The sequence below is a fragment of the Protopterus annectens genome, chromosome 15.part0 (assembly GCF_019279795.1).
Source record: "Protopterus annectens isolate FY-2018-M chromosome 15.part0, PAN1.0, whole genome shotgun sequence".
In the NCBI taxonomy this organism is placed as follows: Eukaryota; Metazoa; Chordata; order Ceratodontiformes; family Protopteridae; genus Protopterus; species Protopterus annectens.
In genome coordinates, this window is record NC_056749.1 from 474,174,371 (window position 1) to 474,199,520 (window position 25,150).

Below are 25,150 nucleotides of genomic sequence, written 5' to 3' on the forward strand. Positions count from 1 at the left end.
TATACATTTTTTCTCTTTGCCTGCTATCTCCACGTGACTTCAAATAAATTTAAGGTCCCAGAATCTTTCTACTAGATAAAAAGGTTATACTTTTTTGTTTTTCTTTTTACTTGAATTGTAACCAATGATTTGTGTCAACTGACTATTGGGAAATGTTGATGTTTCTGTGAATCTTGTTATGTATTAATCTCTTTCATATGAGTTTTATTTTTTAGCGGCAGTCGTTGATTTGGTTGTACTGTAAAGTTGTCTTCGCTGTTAAGCAGTTTTCTTAAATGAACATACAAATGTGTATTTTGCATTTCCTTACCACAGTAAAAATACTATTCACGCATTTTATTAGCTCTAATTGCCTCTTATAACTCCATAGTCTTTTCATTCACTTTAGTTTCTCTTCTGGTTTACACTTGGGAGTCACTGCTGCTTTCATAGCTATACACAATTCAGGCATTCTAGCATCCAATTTTATTTGCACACAACATTCTCTTTGTAAATTTACTATGCCAGTTAATAAATCAGCATAGTTATGTTAGGATATCACTGAATGACTCTACTCGGTGTCTGAGATGTCTCTGCGACTACACAGATAACTTTGTACATGTAGTCTTTACTTTTACAGAGTGAATTAAATTTACCATTCCTAATGTCTCACAAGCTGCAGAACTTAAAATACTAGGAAAATTAAATTCAAATGATACCAAACAAAAAGATCCTGCAATTTTTATTTTAAAATTTATATGTCAGCAGCATTTGACTTGAGGCTTCACCGGAGGTCAGAATATGTTAAGAATGTTCACACAGCTCTCAGCTGAATATTTTAGTACCCCACTGCTTTAAAGGTATCTCAAGACAAAATACTGCTTTGCATCTCTGCATACTTTGAAAAATCAGTATTTTACACATTAATTCTCAACATTTCATGCCAACAATTCACGTGCACGCTTGTCTCAGTGCTTCAGAGTCATTTCACACTTCTATACTTCACTGTAGCAGATCTTTTCACGACTAAAGTACCCACAAACATCTCATTTTCATTAAGTTTCTATACAGTAACGTATAACTTGTTTTGAACATGCTTGTTTTTCCATTTACAAATCTTAGCAAAATGTCCCTTTCTAGAAGAAATTCAACAGAATTGATTAAATCAGAAAGAATAGTTGTGTAAAGTCTTACCATAACCATGTTCTTCTTTTCCATGTTGCAGTATTCTTACTGTGGGGATCCTCCGCCTCAAGCGACCTGAACATCAGTTCCTATGCAAAAGCTCAAGCCTGGCTGCTGCTAGTGCTTGAGACGTCACATGCAGGGCCATAAACCAGGGGGGGGCTTAAATGTGATGTCTACATGCACAGACCTCAGAACTGACTGCCCAGTTGGACAATAGTTTAGGTAATGCCAAATGATACCCTCTACACAGGAGAAATGTAACTGACTGCCCAGTCTGACCATAGTATAGGTAGTGCCCAATGATGCCCTCTAGACAGGTGAAATGTAATGAAGGGGAATAGGAGGGAGGGAAGGAATACTGCAACATGGAAGATAAGGACATCTATGGTTATGGTGAGATTTTACACAACTATTCTATGTCTTTCTATTCTCATGTTGCAGTATTCTTACTGTGGGAGAGTACCACAGCTTAAGGAGGAGGCAGGGTGGAGGAAGAAGTAGCAGATTCCAGGAATCCATGCAGGATTGCTCTTTCAAATCTTGCTCTGGCTCTGGAAATGTGGTCCAGTTTGTAATGTTTGGTGAAGGTATGTACAGAGGTCCAGGTGGCTGCCTCAAGGATGGCAGTTGTATCCAGGCCTTTTAGGAAGGCCTCAGAAGAAGCTACAGCTCTTGTAGAGTGTGTTTTGACCCCCATGACCCAATTGTTTTCCATGGTAGGTATAGCAGAAGTAGACGGTTTTCCTTATCCAGCAGGAAATAATTTATTTGGCTACTGCCTTGCTCAGGGGCCTGGGACGGAAAGACACAAAGAGCTGATTAGACTTTCTAATGGCCTTAGTTTTGTCCAAATAGAACTTTAGTTGCCTGTGGACATCAAAGGAATGGAGTATTCTCTCACTGTCATTTTTAGGAGAAGGAAAGAAGGTGGGTAAGTGAATAGACTGATTTAGTGACAGCTCACTCACCACTTTGGGAATAAAGGAGGGGTTAGTGCACAGGGTCACCCTGTCTTTGTAGAAGATAGTGTAAAGTGAGAATGCCATTAGTGCTTTTAATTCTGAAAGCCTTCTGGCTGAGGTAAGGGCTACCAGTAGGACTCTTTTCCTTGTGCACATCTGCAGGGAGGCATAGCTGGCTGGCTCGAATAGGGCAAGTGTAAGTTTTTCTAGAACATAGTTTAGGTCCCAAGGTGGCGGAACAGGTTTCTTTGGTGACCTAATGTGCACAACCCCTTTTAAGAATAGTTTAACATCCAATCTGGAGAGTAGAGGAGGGTCCAGAGGTAAGCAGAGATAGCAGATAAGTGAACCTTCACTGAAGAACATGAAAGGTCTGAATTTATGAGCTCACACACATAGGCTAAGACTAGAGGAACAACCGCTTGAAAGGGGTCCCTATACCTTTGGAGACACCATTTGGAGAACCTTTCCCATTTGGAAACATAGGACCTCCCAGTATTGGTTTTCCTGGCCTCCTGCAGGATAGATAACACATCATCAGTGTAGCAGTGTCTACAGGGAATTAAAAGTTTATCACCCAGATAACCCAGACGGTTAAGCAAAGCCTCTTCAGGTGTGAGTGAATGAGAGACCCCTTCTGTTGTGTGAGCAGGTCTACCTTGTGAGGCAGCTTGTGGTGACTGGGAACCAATGCTGCCTTGGCCAATAGGGAGTCACCAGCAAGAATTTTGGCATGTCCCTCCTGATTTTTAGGAGGACTTTCTGAGTGAGAGGGAAGGGAGGGAATGCATACAGAAATAGTCCCTTCCACGAGATGGTGAAGGCATCCACTCTCCAAGCTAGTGGGGAAGGGTCTTTGGCACAGAAAATTTTCAGTTGGCTGTTCTGGGGGGAGGCAAATAAATCGATTTGAGGTGTGCCCCACTGGTGGACAAAGTCTAGGAATACATCTCTGTGCAACACCCACTCATGATGCAGAGAGAATGATCAGCTGAGAGCATCAGTCTGCTGGTTATCCTGGGATGGAATATAAACTGCATGCAGTGAAATGTTGTTCTGAGAGGCTAATTCCCATGCTTGCATTGCTAGCCTGCACAGCAGCTAAGACCTGGTCCCCCCTAGTTTGTTGATGTACCACATTACAGTGGTGGTGTTGTCCATGAAGGTTCATAGGGGGCCTGGCTGCATGACAGGGAGAAAGGCCTGCAGAGCTAGGTGGACTGCAGTCATCTCCCTTTCACTGATGTGCTTTCTATGGAGAGATGGCTCCCATATGGCTTGCACCTTGAGGCCATTCACGGTTACTCCCCAGCCTAGATCTGAAGCATCTGTGTGTATTAGTTGTGTTGCCATTGTGGGTTGTAGGAATAGGCCTGGATTTTGTGGTACCTGCTGAATCCACCACTTAAATTTTGTTTTTAGGCATGGAAGGAAGGGTATCTGAAAGTCAAGTGGGTGACCACACATTCTTCAGGTACCACTTTAACTTCCTCATAAGCAACCTGGCTAGTGGCAGCATAGGAATGGTGATTGCCATAAGGTCTAGGAGGTGCATGAATTGCTGGGCTTACAGGTGGTTGACCTGGAGAAGGTCCTGGAAGTGTCTGACCAGGGAGGTTACCTTGGCGTGAGGGAGGAAAGCCTTCATCAGGTCGGTCCTTATCCTGCATCCCAGGAAGGTTTTGAGGTTAGTGTGAATCCTAACATCGAGACGAGTAGATGATTTCTGAGGGTGTCTTGTCCTGCAAAAATGAGGATGTTGTCTAGGTAGGGGTAGATTTGAATGCTCTTGGTCCAGCAGTAGGCTACTGCTGGGGCTAAGCACATTGTGAAGACTCTTGGTGCAGTGGATAAACCAAAGGGCAGAGCAGTAAATTCAAATTGTGAACAGGGCCCAGTAAAGCGTAGACACTTCCTGTGGTTTGGGTGGATAGGTAAGTGGAGGTAAGCTTCCCTCAAGTCCAAAGTGGCCATGAAAGCCTTGGGTGGCAATAGTGGAAGAAGGTTTTGAAGGGATGGCATTCTGAAGGAAGGGACTTTTAGGAAGAGATTTAGGAAGGATAGATCCAGGATGGGCCTCCAAGGGCCATCCTTTTTTGGTACCAGGAATAACCTGAAGTAGAACCCTTTTCCTTCTTGGCCTGGGGGGGGTAGGTTCTGTGGTCCCCTGGACGAGAAGGTTTTGGATAATCTGAGAGATTAGGTGTAGCTGGTTCTTGGGAGGGAAGGGGATGCCTAGTGGAATGTTTTTTTCCTGCCAAGACATGAAGTATCCTTTTTCCACTATTGCCAGGATCTGAAGTGACTTCTTTCCAGAGGGGAAGATAGTGCGAGAGGCGGGATGAGAGGGGAAGGAGGCTGAGGCAGTCACACATTATTATTCCTGTCCTGAAAGGGCTGCCTGTTTGGGTGGTGTGAAGGGACTGCCCTTGGAGTGGTTGTTTTCCTGGACCCTTTTCTATGTTTGGAGGTGGAAGAGGTGGATGGGGTGGGGGAATCTCCTCACAAAAAAAGAAGTTATGTCTTACCATAACATTCTATCTGTGTTGTTGATCTTCTTCCATTCATCACTGATGGGGCTCGGAACTGAGTCAGCCTAATACCAAGCTCGCACCAGCCAAAAAACTCTCGAGCTAAGATTTTACCCATAGTGCCCTTCTCTGTTACCTCAGATCAAGTTTGCCCAGTACTGGTAAAGCAGAGGCCATTTCTGTGCAAATGCTCTAACTCATCATTGGGACCCAAAGTATCCCAGGCACCTTTGGAGGGGGAAGGAGTGTGGGAAGTGATGAATGAAAGAAGATCAACAACACAGATGGAATGTTATGGTAAGACATAACTTCTTTATCTGATGTGGTTAATCTTCTTTCCATTCATCACTGATGGGACAGAATCCCCAGCTACCTTAAGTTCCTTGGGCGGCCCTTATGGAAGAATGTTCCTGAGCACCACTGAGCCAAAGGCAGCTCTCCCTCTGTAGACCACATCCAATTTGTAATGATTAATAAAAGTGTGGGGAGTAGCCCATGTGGCTGCTGCACAAATATCATCAATAGAGGCTCTCGAATGGAAGGCTACAGAAGTTGCCATAGATCTGGTAGAGTGGGCTTTAACAATCTGTGGTATAGGCTTTTTCACAAGGGAATAGATGTAGTGTATGCAGTCCCTAAGCCATTTAGATAAAGTCACCTTGGAGATGGAAGTTCCCACTCTAGGTCCAGAGAAGAAAATGAAAAGTTGGTTAGTTTTACGTACTGCTTTAGTTTTGTCTACATAAAACCTCAACTGTCTATGCAAATTCCAAAGAGTGTAAACAGTATTCCCCTTTATTAGTAAAATTTGGGAAAAATACTGGTAAGTCAATGGTTTGACTGATGGAAAAATCTGAAATAACTTTGGGGAGAAAGAAGGGGTTCATCCGGAGTGATAGTCTGTCCTTGTGGAAGATTACATAGGGCCTTTTAATGCATAATGCATGAAGCTCTGAAATTTGTCTGGCTGATGTGATGGCTACCAGGAAAAGGGACTTCAAAGATAAAAATTTGAGGTCACACTTTGCTGCAGCCTCAAAAGGAGGTTGAGGTAAAGACTGAAGAACTAAAGCGAGGTTCCATGGCTCTATAGGTTGCCTGACTGGAGGCCTAATGTGTGAGATGCCTTTTAAAAAGGTTTTGCATAACCGAAGAGAAACGAGTGGGAGAATTATCAAACCCATCATGAAAGTTAGAAATAGCCGCTAGATGTACTCATATGGTAGAAGCTGCAGCTCCATCCTCGAAAATTTTTGACAGATATTGTAAGACTGCTATAAATGGAGCCGAGTATGGGTCTAGCCTTCTTTTCTTAGAGCAAATAGAACATCTCTTCCATTTGTCTAGATATAGTCTTCTGGTGTATGGTTTGTGTGAGGCCAGGATAATGTCATCTACAGGTGAGGGGAGGTTATCCTGCCTGGCGATTAACGGAAGTGGAGAAATCAAGCTGTCAGCTTGAGACTGGATAGGTTCAGATGACTCAACCCTTGGGGGTGAGAAATCGGGTCTGGAAAAGGGTCCCGAATCCATGGTCGACAGTAAATGATGCCAAAGGAAGGAGAACCAAACTTGTCAAGGCCAAAAAAGGGGCTATGAGGATCACTTTGCATTTCAACCGAATAGCTTTCTTTATGAATTAGGGAATCAGAGGAATGGGGGATAGGCATATAGCAGTCCTTTGGGCCAATTAGGAATCAGAGCATGTGGGGGAAAAGTACAGTTGTTACCATAAATGTAGATGTTCAAGTGCATTCACTATTGCAGTCATTACATTTGGGTAATCTGCTGGCAGGTTGCCCTCAGTCAGCCTGAATATCAGTCTTGGGTCCTGCATCAGTTGCTGTCTCCTCTTCCATGACGTCAGGTCGTCAGGGGTATAAAACATGCAGCCTACGCCATTTTATTCAGTTTTTCTTGCCCCAGATGTCAGGTGTCCCCCAAAAGGGGAGCAAAAAAAAAAAAAAAAAAAAAATATATATATATATATAAATAAACAATATATATGTAAATGCACTTTTAGCAACTTAAACTTCATCTAAAAGCAAATACAGCACAAAGGCTTTAGAATATAGTGAAGGAAAGAGAAGTTCTAGAAGAAAAAGGGGGATGGCGGGTGGGTAACATGGACTGCAACAGTGAATACACTCAAACATCTACATTTATGGTAAGTGTACACAACTGTACTATGTTCTTCATGTTTCACTGTTACATTCATTACATTTGGGTAGAATCCCAAAGCTATGGATGGGAGGATGTAACTAAATAGCATTAGGGGCGGCTATAAGGCCCTGCAGAACTGCAGTGGCAAAGCCTGCTCTGGACTTAGTGAAGAGAGGCAAATGATAATGCTTTGTAAAAGTATGAACAGAGCTCCAAGTAGCAGCTTCTAGAATGTCTTTGGTTGGAACACCTCTGAGAAAGTCTGCTGAGGTAGAGGTAGCCCTGGTGGAATGTGACCTGATTCCCTTGGGCACTGGTTTACCATGATGCAAGTAGCAGAAACAAATGCAGTGACTTATCCACTTAGAAATAGTCTGCTTTGATATAGCCTTCCCCTCTGACCTGCAGCAAATGCCACCAGTAGTTGCTCAGACTTTCTTAGAGATTTGGTCCTGTTTAGGTAGAATCTTAGTTGTCTGTGTACATCCAATGAATGCAGAATCCGCTCCCCCTTGTTCTGCGGATTTGGGTAAAATGTTGGCAGGTGAATAGTTTGGTTAAGAGCCACACTGGATACCACCTTAGACATAAAGGAAGGATTGGTCCTGAGGGACACCCTGTCTGGATAAAATGTAATAAAAGGCTGCACCGCCATGAGGGCCTGCAGTTCTGAAACCCTTCTTGCTGAAGTGATTGCCAAAAAGACAGCTGTTTTCCAAGATAAAAACTTTATATCCGCAGTAGCTGCTGGTTCAAAAGGAAGCAGGGTGAGTTTTTCCAGCATAAAATTGAGGTCCCATGCAGGAGTTGGTGATCTTCTGGGAGGCCTTAAATTTTTGGCCCCTCTAAGATACTGTTTTAGCAGAGGATGAGAAAAGATGGGAAGCTCCGTCTTGTAATGAGCCGAGATGGCAGAGGCATAGATTTTTACTGAAGAAAAAGATAGGCCCTTGTCAGGCATCTCAGTCAAGTATTGTAAAATCTGAGGAATATTTGGTTTTGCTATGTCCGTTCCTTGTGCTTGGTTCCAAGGACAGAATCTCTTCCATTTAACAGCATAAGATTTTCTAGTACTAGGCCTTCTGGCTTCCAAAATGACATCCATCACAGATTTACTGAGAGGTGTTGTTTGAATAATTACATGATCAGCCATGCTGCCAGGTTTAGAATTTGGAGCTGAGTGTGCAGAATTTGATTTTTCTGCTGAGACAGTAGATGAGGTATTTGAGGCAAGTACCAAGGAGGGTGTTGAGACATATTCCTTAGGATTGGGTACCAGTGCTGGCGAGGCCAGTCTGGGGCAATTAGGATCATTTTTGTTTTTTCCTGTCTGACCTTTATCAAGATCTTGGAGAGAAGAGGCAGAGGAGGAAAGGCGTAGACTGATAGGTTTTTCCAACTGAAGGATAGGGCATCCACTTTCCATGCTTGTCTGCGATAAGTCCTTGTGCAGAATTTGTCCAGTTGATAATTTTGGGGAGAGGCAAATAGATCTATGTCTGGGCACCCCCCTTTCTGTGTTATCATGCTGAAGACTTGTGGATCCAGGGTCCATAAGATTTCTGCTTAAATCGTCTACCAGAGTATTTTGTTTTCCTGGCAGGAATTGAGCTTGAAGATGTACAAGTCATGGCTGTGTCCCATAATGCCATGGCTAGTCTGCAAAGGGGGTAGGAATGTGTACCCCCCTGCTTGTTTATGTGGTGTTGTCCGTCTTTATCAGTAGTTGTCCTGGATGAAGTAAGTCCTTGAAGGCTGTCAGGGCATTCTGAACAGCTAGCATCTCTTTCTGGTTGATATGCAGATGCATTTGTTTTGGGCTCCATATGCCCTGAATGCATCTCCCTGCCAGGTGGGTCCCCAAGCATAGTCTGATGTGTCTGTAGTTAGGGTTTAGGTGGCAGGGGGTAGAGTGAAAGACTGTCCCTTGTTCTGATGACATGTCTCTGCCCACCAAAGAAACTCCTGTTGTAGGCAGGGAATGAGCGGAAGCATTGTTTCCAGACTGTGACAATGTTGACTCCATAAACTTTTTAGGCACCATTGAAGTTTCCTCATATGCAGTCTTGCGTATGGAATTAGTAGAATGCAGGATGCTTTGACCTGTAAGAACCCTGTGATTGGTATCTAGAGCCTTTTGAGCATCTGGATTTGCCTTGTGAGGCTCTGTTGGACATAGGAAAGGACACATTTTTAGTAGGCCAGTGCCTACTGAATCTGGGTGGCTGCACTTGTAAGAAATATTTTACAGTTTGCATAGATTTAGCTTTGCCTTCCATTTTCTTTAAAACCTTTTCTGTCTTATTACCAAACAAAGCATCATGCTGTAAAGGTGCATCCAGCAATTTAGCCTTAACATGATCAGGCAGATTTTGCTCCTTGAGCCAGGCATGCCTTCTAATCACAGATCCAGTAACTGCGGCCCTGCAAGAGGCCTCCAAGGAATCAAAACCACATTGCAAAGTATGCTTTCCAACCTGTTCTGCTGCATGCAATAATTCGTGTAATTCTTTATTTTCCACACAATCAGAAATCAACATCATTTTCTGTTTCAATAAGCCCATAACATGCTGTTGATATTTAAGCATATGAAACTGGCAGCTTAAGACCCTAATTGCCAAGGTTGCAGACGTACAAACCTTCTTTCCCCATCTATCCAGCGCCCTGGAATCTCTATCAGAGGGGGTAGGATTTTTGGCTGTAGAGGCCTTTACACCTTTGGGACCCAGTGAGATAGTTTCAGGATCAGCAGCAGGATTTTTGAATAAAAATTTGTGGGAGTCAGGAACCCTGTAATATCTGTCTGGCTTACTAGGAGCCGGAGGTAGGGAATCAGGAGCCAGGCTTGATTCCGAAAACACATCATCAACAATGTCTAATACAGGAGGTACAGCCAAAGGCCTATGCTGAGGATGAAGAAGAAAATCCCTAAGCCTCTTTTTTGATTCAGAGAAATCCTGACTCTCCCAATGAAAATGTTCCCTTAAAGTATGCAAGGTTTATCCAAAAGAATACTCCTCAGGAGGAGATGCAGATGGAATGGATTCTTCTGCATTTGAATCCTCATAGGGTGGTATAGAAAATTCCTGATCAGAAGAGGAATCAGAAGAAATAGAAATTTCATCTGAAGATTCATAATCAGTGTCTTGCCTAGGCCTCTTAGCAGGAGGGGGGGGGGGTTTGGGAACCCCTGATCAAGGTAATTAAGTCCTCAGCCATTTTGATCATCTGTTTTTTTAGGCATAGGGGCCTGAGCATGTGGCTCATGCGTTGGTTTTTTAGACTTAGAAGTTGTTTTTGTCTTTGTTTTTGAAGCTGGCGTCAGTTTTACATAGAAAGGTTGAGGCCTGAAAACACCCTCAGAAGCCGGTGCCTTCTCAGCAGCTCCGGACCCATCTGAGGGAGAGACATCCACGGGTACAATACTCTGAGAATCTCCCAGCATACCGGACTCCGCATGGTAGAGGCCTGCGACTCAAAAGTAGCGAGTACCAGGGGCTGAGAAAGTGCCTCACTGAGTACCGGCGAACCGGCGACTGGCTTAGGAGAAGCTTCATCATCGGTTTTGGACCTCGACGGTCTGTCTCTTTTTCTTTGCGTTTTTTGTGAACTCCAGTAGTCGGATTGCTATCCGACGACATTTCAAGGAAATTAAATCTGGATCCAAAATATTTTGTAGCAAAAATATACCAATGCTTAATAGTGCGTTGGTTAAATCTAGCACAAAACCGACAGCAAGGCATATTATGATCTGGGCCTAGGCAAGGAATACAGTACAAATGAAAATCATTATGAGGTATTTGCTTCCCACAAGTAATGCAATTATTAACTTTTACTGACATCGGTAAGGAGGAAGAAAAAGTTTTCCCAATGGGGTACTTAGCTTTAACTGAAGACTTCGGTTCTGAAACTTGAATGCAAAAATTTCAGGAGTTGGCTGGCCGGCACTTGTGAACTGCTTCTGCTTTGGGCACCGCGTGGCAAAAAAGATGGAATAAAATGGCGCTGGCTGCATGTTTTATACCCCTGACGACCTGACGTCATGGAGGAGGAGGAGACAGCAACCGACGCAGGACCCAAGACTTTGATATTCAGGCCGACTGAGGGCAATCTGCCAGCAGATTACCCAAATGTAATGACTGCAACATTGAAACACAAAGAACATCAGGGCAAAGTAGCTGCTGCATTTGTTGTTTGACAGGGAGGTAAATAGGTCGCAGCAAGGCTGGCCCCAATGGTTGAAAATTTTCACTGCTATGTTGGGATTGAGGGACCACTCATAAGGCAGGAGAATACATCTGTTTAACTTGTCTGCAATCACGCTGGAATTTTCTGTGATATGTGTTGCTATCAGAAAGCGGTTGGAAGCTATCGCCCACTGCCAAATTCTAATGGCCTCTCGACATAGGGGATAGGACTTGGTTCCTCCCTGCTTGTTGATATACCAGACTACTGACATGTTGTCTGACTGAACTGCGATCATCGCAGAAGGAAGAACAGATTGGAATGCTTGCAACACTAACAGCACCACTCTCAGCTCTAGAACGTTGATATGCAGGTTGGCCTCCATAGTGGACCATGTGCCTTGGACTGTCTTTCCCTGAAAATGGTCCTCTCACCTTATCAGGGAATCATCCATGGTCACAATGGCCTTGGGTTGGGGAGGATGGAATGGGTGACTCCAAAGTTCAATCTCTGGCTTCATCCACCAAAGAAGGTCCTGTTTGCAATAATTGGTTATCTGAATGTGAAAGCATACAGGGTGGAAACCACTGAGATAGCAGAAGCCATTGAAGTATTCGCATGTGTAGTTTTGCAAGCAGCACTATCGGTATGGCAGCTGCCATGGATCCTAAAAGCTTAAGAACCTCCCTTGCTGAGGTTTTGTCTTGACAAAGTATCACCCGAAGCCGGAGCCTCAATCTCTGAAGTCTGTGAGCTGAGAGAGACACCAGACAGGAATGGGTGTCGAAGACTGCTCCAATAAACTCTATGGACTGGGTTGGAGCAAGGTTGGATTTCTCCCAGTTTATTGTTATTCCCAAAAGTCTCACAAGGGAAAGAGTGTACTGCAGGGCAGCTACCAGAAGATGCTTGGTGGAGGTGATAAGGAGCCAGTCGTCCAAATACGGAAACACCTGGAATCCCTGCAGTCTCAAGTGAGCTGTGATCACTGCCATGCACTTTGTGAATACTCTGGGGACTGCAGAGAGTCCGACTGACAGGGCAAGAAATTGGTAGTGATTGGCTCCTAGCCGGAAGTGGAGTAGACTCCTGGAGCATTTGTCCATTTTGATGTGGTAATACGTGTCCCAGAGATCTATCGAGCACATCCAATCGCCTTCCCTTAGAAAAGGGAGAATGGACTGAACCGTGACTATCCGTAATTTCATTTGGGGCAATGGACTTGTTCAAATTGCTGAGATCCAGAATTGGTCTCCAGTCCCCTGTCTTTGTTGGCACGAAAAAGAATCTTGAGTAGAATCCGGATCCATACTGATCTATTGGGACTATTTGGATAACTTTTTTTTGACACAGCTTGTTTATTTCTACAGCTGCTTCTTTCCTTTGACTGGGTGATACATTGGGAAGTTTTGTCAAAAGCTTTGGATAAGTCATGAGGGGAATGGTGTAACCTCTGGTTATAATTTTCTGCACCTACCGGTCGGAAGTTATTGATTGCCAGGCAGCGTGGTGCAGAGAGAAACATTCCCCTGACTGCTTCCAGAGGAAAGCAATCGGTCCGCTGTTCAGGACCACTTGTAAGGCTGCCCAGAGAAAGAATCCCTGGGCCCCTGATTACATGGACCCCCTCTGCCTCGGTAGGGGCGTCTTCCAGAATTATTACCCACCCTGCCCCTTGGGGTATCACCACATGTGGCACGGAAAGGACCCTGAGATTTTTTGTGCCACATTTTCCCGCTCCTCTGGTTTCTGGAAAAGGAACATTGTGGATTGGAAAAGCATAGACTTACCATCCTTCTCACACATAGCCAGGGTGTCTTTCACCTTGGGCCAAAAAGGGAAAATGCTTCAATTGGAGTGTTCAGGAAGGAAGACTTGAAAGGGTCTGTGAAGTCACAGAGGTGCATCTAGGCATGGCATCTCATAACAATGCCTGAACCCGCCTCTCTAGCTGCCCCTTCGGTTGCATGTAAAAGCAACCTCATGGGCGAATTGGAAATCGATTCCAGGGTTGCGAGCTGCGAGGCAACTTTGTCTCTTACCCCGTCAGATACCTGTCCTGTCTGAATTCCAGACAGTTTGAAAACCAAGGCTCTTTGGAGCCTCGTAAAATGTACCAAGTAATTCAGAGACCATATGGCAAAAGTCACTGAAGCAAAAACTCGCTTTCCCAATCTGTCCAAAGCCCGGGACTCCCTGTTGGGTGGATGAACAGTATGACTCTCTTCGGCAAGATCCTTTTTTTGTGGCCACCTCCACCACCATAGCATCACTGGTAAACCTCTAAACCAATGTGGGTTTTCCTCTGGGGGGGATAGTCTCTTGTGAGGTCACCGAGGGATCGACTCAACTGAATCAGGGTTCTTCCAGGTTTGCTACACCAAGAGCTGTACCAGCTTGTCCGCAGTTGAGGTCACCCAAGAGATAGATGGCTGAGCATGGAAATCCTGCAGAAACATGGACTCCTCAGAAGAAGGGTTAGTGGGCTTCCAATCATCCCTCTGTTTCAACATTTCAAGGATGTCCCCAAAGGAGACATCATCAGGGGGTGACTGTGGGGACCCTTCCCTGTCATCATAATCCGTATCCTCTGTCAGAGACTCTTCAGGGGAGTCTACATGCTTCCTCTTGCATGATCTCTTCTGTGGTGGGTCCTCAGTGGGGGCTTCTGAGGAGGACTCGGAAGAGGGGGCGCCACGTAGCGGGGTCTCCTGGGACTTTCCTGCCCAGTATCCCGGGGCGGTGGCTTGTGTCAGCTGTAGCTCAGGAAAAAAAGAGGTCTGGGGTTCTGTCAGTGGAATACTTCCAGAAGCAAGTGCCCTCTCCATAGCTCAGAAAGCAAGTCCACCCAAAGAGGGATGGAAGACCAGAACCGAGAGGGACATCCTCGGAACCAGGGGTCACACCCCACTCCACAAAAACCACTTCCGAGGGTGGTGCATCAACCAGGACTGGTGCAGACAGAGCTCCCAGCACTGTAGACAGAACCGTAGGAACACTTAGAACCCATACCCTGAACCAAAGAGCCCACAGCCCAATCAGGAAATTGAGGAAGGCTCGGTTCTGAAGGGACCGAAGGCCAAAGGGACAGTCCCAGAACCCCAGTGAGGTCCACTACAGGCACCAAGATGGGAGGTTCCAAATAGGACGTTGGAGCTGAAGACTTTGGAACTGGTATGGTCAAAGGAGGAGAGTAGGATGGAGTCCATGGAGAAACAAACTCAGGTCCTGCAGGTGGATGGGTCCAAGATGTAGTGGGTATCCCCCTGGCTGTCAGCAGCTGATCCACAAGATGCACCATGTCAAACTCAGAAAGGCTCCTGGTGGATCTAATGGACACTCCCGATGGGGAGTCAGATCATTCTAGGAACAGACTATATAATTGCCCTAGAAAAGGATCTACTGATGGAGAGTATTGGGTCCATGGTGTGTGGTTTATCGGCACCGATGTCTCAAGCTTGGAGACAAGAACCAGTGGCATCATAATTGTCGTTATCGGAACTGTGAAAGAACTTGGTGCCAGACGGGCACTTGGAGCTGACACAGAAGGTTCACTAGTAAATGGAATCATAGAGGTAGGCATCGAAGGCATGCACTGGGCTGAAACAGCACTTGGGTGCTGAAGCTGGAGTAACCTTTGGAAAATCAGTAGTCAGTATCGGAGCCAAAACAGGCACCGACAAAGGAACGGTCATAGTCGGAGCAGAAGAGGTCGGTGCCGAAGAGGGGGACTTATGCTCCAAAGACAATTTCGGTACTTTAGACTTTACAGACTTGCCTTGCTCACCTGGGGGTGAAGAGGGGACAAAATGGGACCTTTTCATTTCTTTTGTAGGAGGGGATGAGACCTCCATCACAGAAAGGGCCTCTGAAAAGGGCGTCTTAAGGAGGCCCTTCAGAATCAGTTTGTTTTTGCTCTCATTCAAGGTGCGCTGATTAAAACTTTGGCAAATCACACCAGGGGGTTGCACCAAAAGATGGAGCACCCCCAGACAATAAACACAGTCATCATGGGAATCACTGTTAGGCAGTTTTCCCTTACAAGAAGCACAGCGCATAAACCCTGATGTGCCTTTTTTATCAGACATCATGAAAAAATTATATACACACACAAGTTAGAAGGAAACCAGAAATAGGGCAAAGAGTTTTTTTTATATATTTATATCTATATAGATATACGAAAAAGGGAGAAAGAAGAAGAAATACCAACGATTGCATTTAAGAAATACCACAAGGGTAGGGATAAAGGCCGTACCACCAATGGTACTGAAAATTACCAAAAAGGTAAAAACAGAAGGGTAAATAGATCTATAGATAGATTCAAAGGTAAAGAAATACCAAAAATACAAACTAAGAATAAAAGGCAGACACAATATCCAGGAAAATATCACAAATTTTACACTGAGCTTGGCTTGGATGCGGCTTTATGGCTATGCAGCAAACAAGATCTGAGGTAACAGGGAGAAGGGCACTATGGATAAAAGCTTAGCTCCAGAGCTTTTTGGCAGGAGCGAGCTTGGTATTAGGCCGACTTGGTTCTGAGGGCTTGGAACCAAACCCATCAGTGATGAATGGAAAGAAGATTAACAACATCAGATGAGGTCTTTGCGGGATAATTCCTGTAAAACTTTGGTACTGGAAAACCAGTAAGTGCTTCAGGTTCTGCAGTTCCTTACTGTTCTCCTGGAAGCTTTTAAACAGATCAGCAGACTGTTTTCCAAACAGGAATTTATTGTCTAGGGGTGTGTCCAAAATCTTGGTCTTAATGTCTTCAGGGAGGGGCTGTAGTTGAAGCCATGAATATCTGCGTAAAACAGATGCTGACGCTGCAGATCTTGTAGAGGCCTCAGCTGCATCACACCTGTACTTTATTGAGTGTCTGGCTACCTGAGATGCCAAGGACAGCTTGGATGCTATTTATGACTTGTTTGGGGAGTCAGACAAAGAGAACAGTAAGGAGGAAGCCTGTGAAACCAAATCTAGGGCATATCTGACCATGTGGGTCTGGTAATTAATTGCCCTAAAGGCTAGAGTGGAAGAGGTATACATCTTTTTTCCCAGTCTGCCCATTACCTTGCTATCCTTGAGCAAGGATAAAGGATTCCCCAGTGGGGTACTTATCTTTAGACATCTTGAAGACAGTGGAGCGAAGCAATTGATCTAACGTTTGACTGTGGCAGAGAAGTTCTTCTGTGCATGCAGACATCACATTTAAGACCCCTAGTTTATGTCAATGCATGTGACGTCCCACACACTAGCAGCAACCAGGTTTGAGCTTTTGCATAGGAGCCGAAGTTCAGGTCATCTGAGGTGGAGGATCCCCACAGTAAGAATACTGCAACATGAGAAAAGAAAGACATCAATGCTTCCTAACACACAGTCACACCTACTGCATTTGGCTTCAGTTAAAGCTGTAATATCTTTTGATTAGCTTCCATATTACACTCTTACTCAGCTATCATCACTATATTTCTTGTTTTACCTTTTTAATTTTTTTTCATATTTTATATTATATATACCTGATTACTCATTTAATTTATCTAATTGTTTACTAGTAATTTCACATGCTCAGCAAACCTCCACTGCTTCAGATAAGGTCATGTTTGTTGCTCTTTAGTTCATTTCTTCTGCACAAATTATTTTGTATCTTATTAGTGAAATATTCAACTTACTTAATTACTCCTTTGGCTTTATTCTTCAGATTCACAACATACACATCTACATTTTCTGCAGGACCTTTTGCAAAAAATAAATGCTGAATAAATGTAAATTCTTTGTAAGTTCAGAATAATTGCTGAACTTTTGTCTGACTGCAGCCAGCTTGGCTTTCTCCTGTTTAAGCAGAGTAAAAAAAATATATATTGCTTCTTGGTTAGTCCACTTGAAGTGAAAAATAAATCGACTCTGAAGGTGTCAAAGGCTTTACTTTTTCAGTCTGCTTCATGGAGATAAACTTTAAATATAACCATGTTTTTAGGATTAAAATAAAAATAAGTTATGTACTCACCATAACGTTCCATCTGTGTTGTTGATCTTCGTTCATTCTTGATGAATGGGACTCTGTCCTGATCTTTGGAACTGGCTCAGCCTTTATACAGCTTGCGCTAGCCAAAAAACTCTTGAGCTAAGATTCTATCCATAATGCCCCTCTCTCCATTACCTCAGATCGAGTTTGAAGATCATAGCAAGAGTATACACAGAAATTGTAACCAGAAGCAATGTCCAAGATAAAAACCCTATGGAAACCCAGGACAAGGGTTCGATCTCCAAGGAAATCTACAGGAGGGGAAGGTGGGTGGGATGTCAAAAATGAACAAAGATCAACAACACAGATGGAACGTTATGGTGATTACATAACTTCTTTATCTGATGTTGTCAATCTTCATTCATTCTTGACGAATGGGACAGAGTCCCCAGCTACTTTAGTTCCTGGGTGGCCTTATGGAAGGACATTCCTGAAAACCATAGAGCCAAAGGATGCTCTTCCCCAGAGACCATATCCAATTTGTAATGAGTGATAAAGGGATGAGGCGTAGCCCAAGTTGCAGCTGCACAAATTTCATCCATAGAAGCTTTTGAATCAAAGACTGCTGATGTGGAAACTGATCTGGCTGAGTGCGCTTTAACAGGCGCAGGTAACTTTTGGTTGTTATGTGCATAAATAAAGGTAACCACAGTCTCTCAGCCATTTAGATAAGGTCACTTTTGATACAGCTCATCCCATTGTTGGACCAGAAAAAGAAATGAACAATTGATCCAATTTCCTGGACTCTAGTCCTGTTCAGGTAAAAATATAATTACCTATGTATGCCCAGTAAGTGTAAGCATATTGAATATTAGTGTTAGTTCTATCATTTCCTATTTATTCATAGCATATACTATATATTTTTTAATATTTACATATATATTTGAGTGTTATGTTTATGAATAGTGTCTGCCTGGAAGTACTGCATTTACTGTGGAACGAAGGGTGATTCCTATTGATTGAGCATATGAGCATTGCTGTTCGGGCTATGTATTGATTAGCGATTGGTATTGCTCACGATGACTGCTTGGCTTGATCATACACCGATCAGAATTCAGTTCTTGGATTTGATTGTTAGCCTGATGTCTATGTGAGCCAGGCCATGCTATGTATAATGAAGTTTAATATAAAACTAGCTGAGATTTCCATAAACAGTATGATTTAAAGCTCATACTTTACACCTACGTGCTTACGCATGAGTTGCATTCATGCCCTCCTTTGTGAGGGTAGTTCCGGTTGCATGTTGTTGCAATATTTTCTGAATTATTTTCTGAATTATTTTGATCGGGATTTGGACATTTAGGCATGCGTTGGCGTATTTTTAGCCTGACTTACAGTTCCGTTCCTTTCGGAACAGATGTAGTGGTATGGGACGGCATTGATGAGTGAATGTGATCGTTTTGGTAAGTGCACTCTTTATGTTTGGCCATGTTGAGTATGGTGGTTTTGCGTGGATGTGCATTTTGATTTAGATATGTTTATGATGGAATGTCTTACAATATTTTAATATGGGAGTGTTTGGGCTCATGATTGATTGGTTAGAGTCGGATGGACGGCTCCGTTTTTACTTGAGTAGTTGGGTAGTGACTGTGGGCTGAAGTGCAATAAATATAAAAGTGTGAGTGGCTTGTACTACTATGTGTTATTGTTTGGATTTACCAAGTATAATGTGCTGGTTTATCTACAATATCCATGAGGACAGTTTTTTGTACATTAATATAAGGTTCATGTGTCCCACTTTTCTAGTTGGGACCAACAATGTGGTTTATAAACAAATGATTTGGAATAGCAATATGTGATGGTTTTAAACTCTGCATTTTGAGCTATACATGTGAGTTTAAGACGATGTGTATATGTATGTTTTTATATTGATGTTTTTAAAGCTGCAATGTTGTTGATATAACAGTTGCCTAGCGACATGCATTATGATTTGAATCATTGAGTAATTGGTACACTAATTAGTGTTTTTTCCCGCCTTTGGCAATATATAAGTTTAAGCTTATGCATTGTACTAATGGAATCTGATGAAGCGTGGTTTTAACTGCGCTGGTAGCGCTATATATTCTTTTTTTCTTAAAAGATTGCCGTGCCTTTTCAAGACGGAGTAGCATCTTTTCATTTTAATGAAGGAATAATACTTTTACGTGGAGTTCATGGACTATTTTTGGCTGTTTCACTTAGTGAATATCTCTGTTCCAGCTTTTCGAGTGAAAGAACTTCTAGCTGAGTGTTCCTGGTGGTTGGTTCACAGCTTCTTTTGATTATTATGCCCAGTAAGTGTAAGCAGTATTCACCTTTGTTGGAAAACTTGGGTAAGAAAACTGGTAATTCAGTAGTTTAACATTGGATTCAGAGACCACCTTAGGAAGAAAAAAAGGGTTAGTTCTCAATGACACTCTGTCTTTATGAAAGATGATATACAGGGGTTTTGCACATAATGACTGGATCTCACAGACTCTTCTGGCAGAAGTGATGGCTACTAGAAAAAGAGATTTCCAGGAAAACAATTTAAGATGGCAAGTAGCTGCAGGTTGTAAGGGAGGTTGTACCAAGGACTGCAAAACCAAGGTGAAATCCCACAGAACTAAGGGATCTTCGAATGGAGCTTTTAGACGCAAGACACCTTTGAGAAAGACCTTGCCCAGGCAACGGGAAATTAAAGGATGGTCATCATAGCCATTGTGAAAATTGGAAATGGCTGCTAGCTGGACTCTGATGGTGGAAGCAGAGGCTCCTTGGTCAAACAGAGAGGCTAAAAAATCACAAAACGTTTTCAACAGGTGCCAAAAAAGAGTCTAAATTGTTTTTAGAGGACCAAATTGAAAATCTCTTCCATTTACTGGAATAGCGTCTCCTGGTGGAAGGCCTATGGGAGGCCAGAAAAATATTTTGTACTGGGGAAGTTATATTATTCTGCCTGGCAATTAACAGAATTGGAGGAACCAAGCTGTGAGCTTGAGAGTGTGCAGATCAGGGTGCATCAATCGGGAAGTTATATTATTCTGCCTGGCAATTAACAGAATTGGAGGAACCAAGCTGTGAGCTTGAGAGTGTGCAGATCAGGGTGCACCAATCAGTGGGGGGGGGGGGGGTGAAAGAGCAGGTCTGGAACTGGATCCAGAATCCACAGATGGTGAATCAAGTGAGGCCACAGAAAGGGGAACCAAATTTGCCAGGGCCAGAAGGGAGCAATGAGAATCAGTTTGCTTTGCAACCTTTGGGCTTTCTTTAGGAAGAGGGGTATGAGGGGAAATAGGGGAGAGGCATAAAGAAGACCTGAGAGCCAATCGAGAAGGACAGCGGCTCTCGGGGACTCCCCCCTGAGGGAGGATTAAGGCAAAGTAGCTGCTGCACTTGTTTGTTGGGGATGCAAAGAGATCGCAGCAAGGCTGGCCCCACTGGTGAAAGATTTCCTTTGCCACTTTGGGATTGAGAGACCACTCATGAGGCAGTAGAATGTGTCTGCTCAGCTTGTCCGCTATCACGCTGGAACTCCCCAGGATATGCATTGCCATAAGAAAGCAGTTGCAAGACATCACCCATTGCCACACTCTGAGAGCTTCCCGGCAAAGGGGGTAGGATTTGGTTCCACCCTGTTTGCTGATGTACCATACCACTAACATGTTGTCTAACTAGATTACAACTGTTCCCAGAGGAAGAGCAGACTGAAAGGCTTGCAATGCTAGAAGCACTGCTCTAATTTCCAGGACATTGATGTGCAAGTTGGCCTCTTGTGGAGACCACCTGCCTTGGACTTTTCTTCCTAGATAATGCCCCCCCCCCCCGCCCAATCTGGGAGGCATCCGTGGTCACTATGGCCTTGGGCTGCAGGGGAACAAAAGGATGGCCCATTAGGATTTCGTCTGACTGCACCCACCAGGATAGATCCTTTTTGCAATGTCCTGTTATTAAGACTGGGTGAGTCACTGGATGAGACAGAATGGACCATTGGGAAGCAAGAAGCCACTTAAGAATCCTCACAGGAAATCTTGCCAAGGGAACTAAGGTGATGGCCACTGTCATGGATCCTAGGCCTTGAAGGACAAGTAGAGTGGGCACTTCATTTTCTACTAGAATGAGCTGTACTTGAGACCTTATCTTTTGGAGCCTATGAAAAAGTAGAGAAGCTATACAAAAAACTGTGTTGAAGCAGGCTCTTATGAATTCTAGGTCTTGAGTGGGACACAGCTGTGACTTTTCATTGTTGATTGTGATGCTCAGGGCACTGAACAAGTGTATGATGAAGTCTGTGGCTTGAAGCAGCAGATGCCTGGTAGGGACAGTGAGAAGCCAGTCGTCTAGGAAAGGAAACACCCAGAATCCATGTAGTCTCACATGAGCCATGACTGCTGCCATGCATTTGAACACTCTGGGAGCTGTGGTGAGGCCAAAGGGCAGCACTTTGAACTGATAATGATGGGCCCCTAGCTGAAAGCAGAGATCATGTGGTAAGGCGCGTCTTGAAGGTCTATAGAGCACATCCAATTGTTTTCCCCTAGAAAGGGGAGAATAAACTGAACTGTGACCATCTGCAGTTTTGTCTGATGAACAAACTTGTTCAGAAGGCTGAGGTGCAATATCAGCCTCCAGTCCCCCATCTTCTTTGGCACTAAAAAGAACCTGGAGTAAAATCTGGATCCTATCTAGTCTGGTGGGACTTCTTGGATAACTCTCTTTTTCAGCAGCTTTTGAACTTCTATGACTGCTTGATCCCTCTAATTGGGTGGAACATCAGGGATTTTGCTCAGTGATCTCAGGAGAAGGGTGAAAGGGATATAATAACCTCTGGTGATGATTCTCCGCACCCAAGTATCACAGGTTATTTATCGTCAGGCTATCGAGTGCAGTGAGCGTCTTCCCCCAACCGCTTCCAGAGGCAAGTAATAGGGCCTCCTTTCAGAAGTGCTGGTAGGGTTTTCCAGAGAAAGAGTCACTGGAACCCTGGTTTTGTGGGCCACCTCTGCCTCACGGTCAGTGTCTTCCATTTGAGCTCCCCCTTTGCCCCAAGGGGAGCCACCACCATGTGTGTCCAGGAAAGGCCTCTGGAACTTTTTGAACCACATCTTTCCACTCCTCTGATTCCTGGAGTAGGATCACTGAGGAGTAGTAAAATGAATGCCCACAGCAGACTGGGCCTTTCCATCTTTTTCACACCTGGCTAGTGTGTCCTTCACCTTGTGTCCGGACAAAGATGATCTGTCAAAGGGAGCAATCACGAAGGAAGACTTGAAGGGCTCCATGAATTCACACAAGTGCATCCAGGCATGACACCTTATGGCAACGCTGGAACCCACTGCTCTTGTCATGGCTTCAGCTGTGTGTGCAATAAGCTGCATGGACAAATTTGATATAGACTCCAGGGTGGCTAGTTGAGAGGCTACCTTATCCTGCACCTCGTTAGAGACAGCTCCAGCCACAGTATCTGATAACTCCTTAATCATATCTCTGGAGTCTAGTAAAATATGCCATAAAGTTCAAGGACTTGAGTGCGAAGGTTGATGAAGCACAGACCCACTTTCCAAATCTGTCCATAGTCCTAGAATCCCAATTAGGAGGATGTACAGCAGGACTCTCATCAGCGAATTCCTTCTTGGTGATAGCTACCACCACCACCATGGCATCTACTGCTAAACTCTTGGCCCAATATTGACTCTCCAGCAGATAAAGTATTTTGTCTGGTCTCCGGGGAATAGGGTCTATGGAGTCATGGACCTGGTGTCAGCTTAGGACCAGAAGACAAGGTAATGAGATGCTCCAATGCAGGAGGAACCAGCTGAGAGCCTGCAGAGGCTAAAGCTCTCAACATAACCTGGAAGGCAGGACCTCCCGAAGAGGAGTGGGAGCCTGGAACTGAGAAAGACCAACTTGAAACAGAGGTCACACCCCGCTTCGAGAGTCCATGCTCCAAGAGTCCACCCTCAAGGCAGGAGCCAGGGAAGGATCCGCAACTGACAAAGTCCCAAGAGCCAAGGTTGGCTCTGTATAAAAAACAGAAGCCGATCCAAGACCCTTGGAACCAGCAGCTGAGTCTTACCCCCAAGAATCTGTTGGTTCTGAGGATGGAGCAGAAAAAGTCAGAGCAACATCCGGTGCCGAGGCATCAGAGCAGCTGGCACCAGGGAATCAAAGTGTTGGGCTCTGACGCTCTGGTGGAAGTCAGAGGAGGAGACAGTATAAGAGTACTTGGAAAAGATACCCCAACTCCAGGAGGGTGAGGGGCTTGAGAAGGGGCAGGAATACCTCTGGCCCCCAAAAGGTGATCCACCAATCTCATGACGTCCACCTTGGAGAGACTCCTGGAGGATCGAACTGATAATCCTGAAGGAGACTCAGGTCATTCCAGAAAGGGACTGGGCAACTGACCTGCAAAGGGATCAATGGAAAGTGAATACCTCATCCTGGGCAAAAGACTCAGATCTGGTTTTGGCACAGAGGGGGTGGGCACAGCCTGCTGAGGTGCAGCTGGAGAAGTTGGCACTGAGCCAGACACTAAAGATGACAGTGCCGAAGGCACCATTGTAGCAGTAGTTGGTGCCAAAGATTCCTGAAGTTGTAGCTTAGGTACCATTGCTTTCAGTTCCATGGAAGTAGTCGGAACTGTAGCCTTACATTTTTGTGCCACCGCTGCCATAGGGGACATAGGTATCAAGTGGCTCTTCTTTATAACAAGGTCTTATTTTTGGAGGGGAATCAGACTTGGATAAAGGATCACTAAAGGCAGTTTTCAACAAGCCCTTCAAAATGAGCTTATTCCAACACTCAACCAAGGCACAGTTACTAAAGGCCTGACAGAGATCACACTTTTGGTCGAGATGTGGAGCTCCTAGACAATAAACACAAGAAAGATACCCATCAGAATTGGGCATCTTTCTTCCACAGTCCTGGCACTGTTTAAATCCAGAAGTGGCTTTATGCTTTTCTGCCATTTTAAAATTAGTGTCTAAAGGTAACAAGTTAACCACATCAACACACACACACACACACACACACACACACACGCACGCACGCACGCACGCACGCACGCACGCACGCACACGCACGCATACACACACACAAACACACACACAAACAAAATATAGGTGGAAGGTCTACCAACGATAGTAGTGGAGAAATGCCAAAAGGGTATAAGAGACAGAAGGAAGTACCAACGATGGTACTAAGAATTGCCCCAAATGGTAAGAAAGGCAGGAGAAGAGTGACCAACAATGGTAATGGAGATTACCAGAGTTAAAGAGTGCAGTATTCAAACACACACAGCTGACAAAATATTGGGTATAACCTAGAAAATATTTATATACAGAAAGCAAAAATACAAACAAATTTTTAATGACTTGGCTAACAGCAACGGCTGACGCATCTTGCTGAAAGAGTGGCAAACGAGATCTGAGATAATAAAGAGAGGGGCACTCTGGGTAGAGTCTTAGTTTGAGAGTTTTTTGGCTGGCTCGAGCTGTATAATGGCTGAGCCAGTTCCGGAGATCGGAACAGAGTCCTATTCGTTAAGAATGAATGAAGATTGACATCATATCAAATGTTAAGCACAAATTAAAAAAGGAAGGAGAGGAAAAATGGATGTACTTCTGATAAAAATGGGTTGCAGAAATACAGCCTCTTCCATGTAATTCTAATGCAGATCATGTGTATTCCAATCTCCATGTAAGAATTTTGACTAACTCTACATGGAAAAGCATTGCATTTTTGACCCCCCCCCCCGATCTCTCATATATTCCAAATGGCAATGCCCTTTAATGATGCAGAGAAGTCCTTATATGTGCATTGTTGGCAACTAAATGCTCTGGGTCACAAAATGAAGGAATAGAAGTAGACTCGATAATGCTACATGGGTTTAAAAATACCAAGCCTTCCTCAGCATGTAGTCCTTTCTCTGTGAGAATAACTTACAGAGAGAGATTGGGGAACAAATAAAAAAAGAAAACATGCCTCACAAAAGCACCTTCCTTTGTCAGTGTCAGTCTACGGAATGCAGCACATAATTCCATCAGATGTATTATGATGGCATTACTGATGTTCGCAAGACAGGTACTTTGACAAAAGCCTCAACTTGATCAGAGCAGGTCATTGTTGCTGAGAAAGAAAAAAAGCAGTGAGCAGGAAAG

General features: G+C 44.2%; 1 protein-coding gene across 4 annotated transcripts in view; it reads right to left on the minus strand.

Moving 5' to 3' along the window:
* The window catches only part of COL4A5 (collagen type IV alpha 5 chain), a 3,591,008-nt gene that overhangs the window by 2,911,530 nt on the left and 654,328 nt on the right, over positions 1 to 25,150 (minus strand). The window lies entirely within an intron of this gene.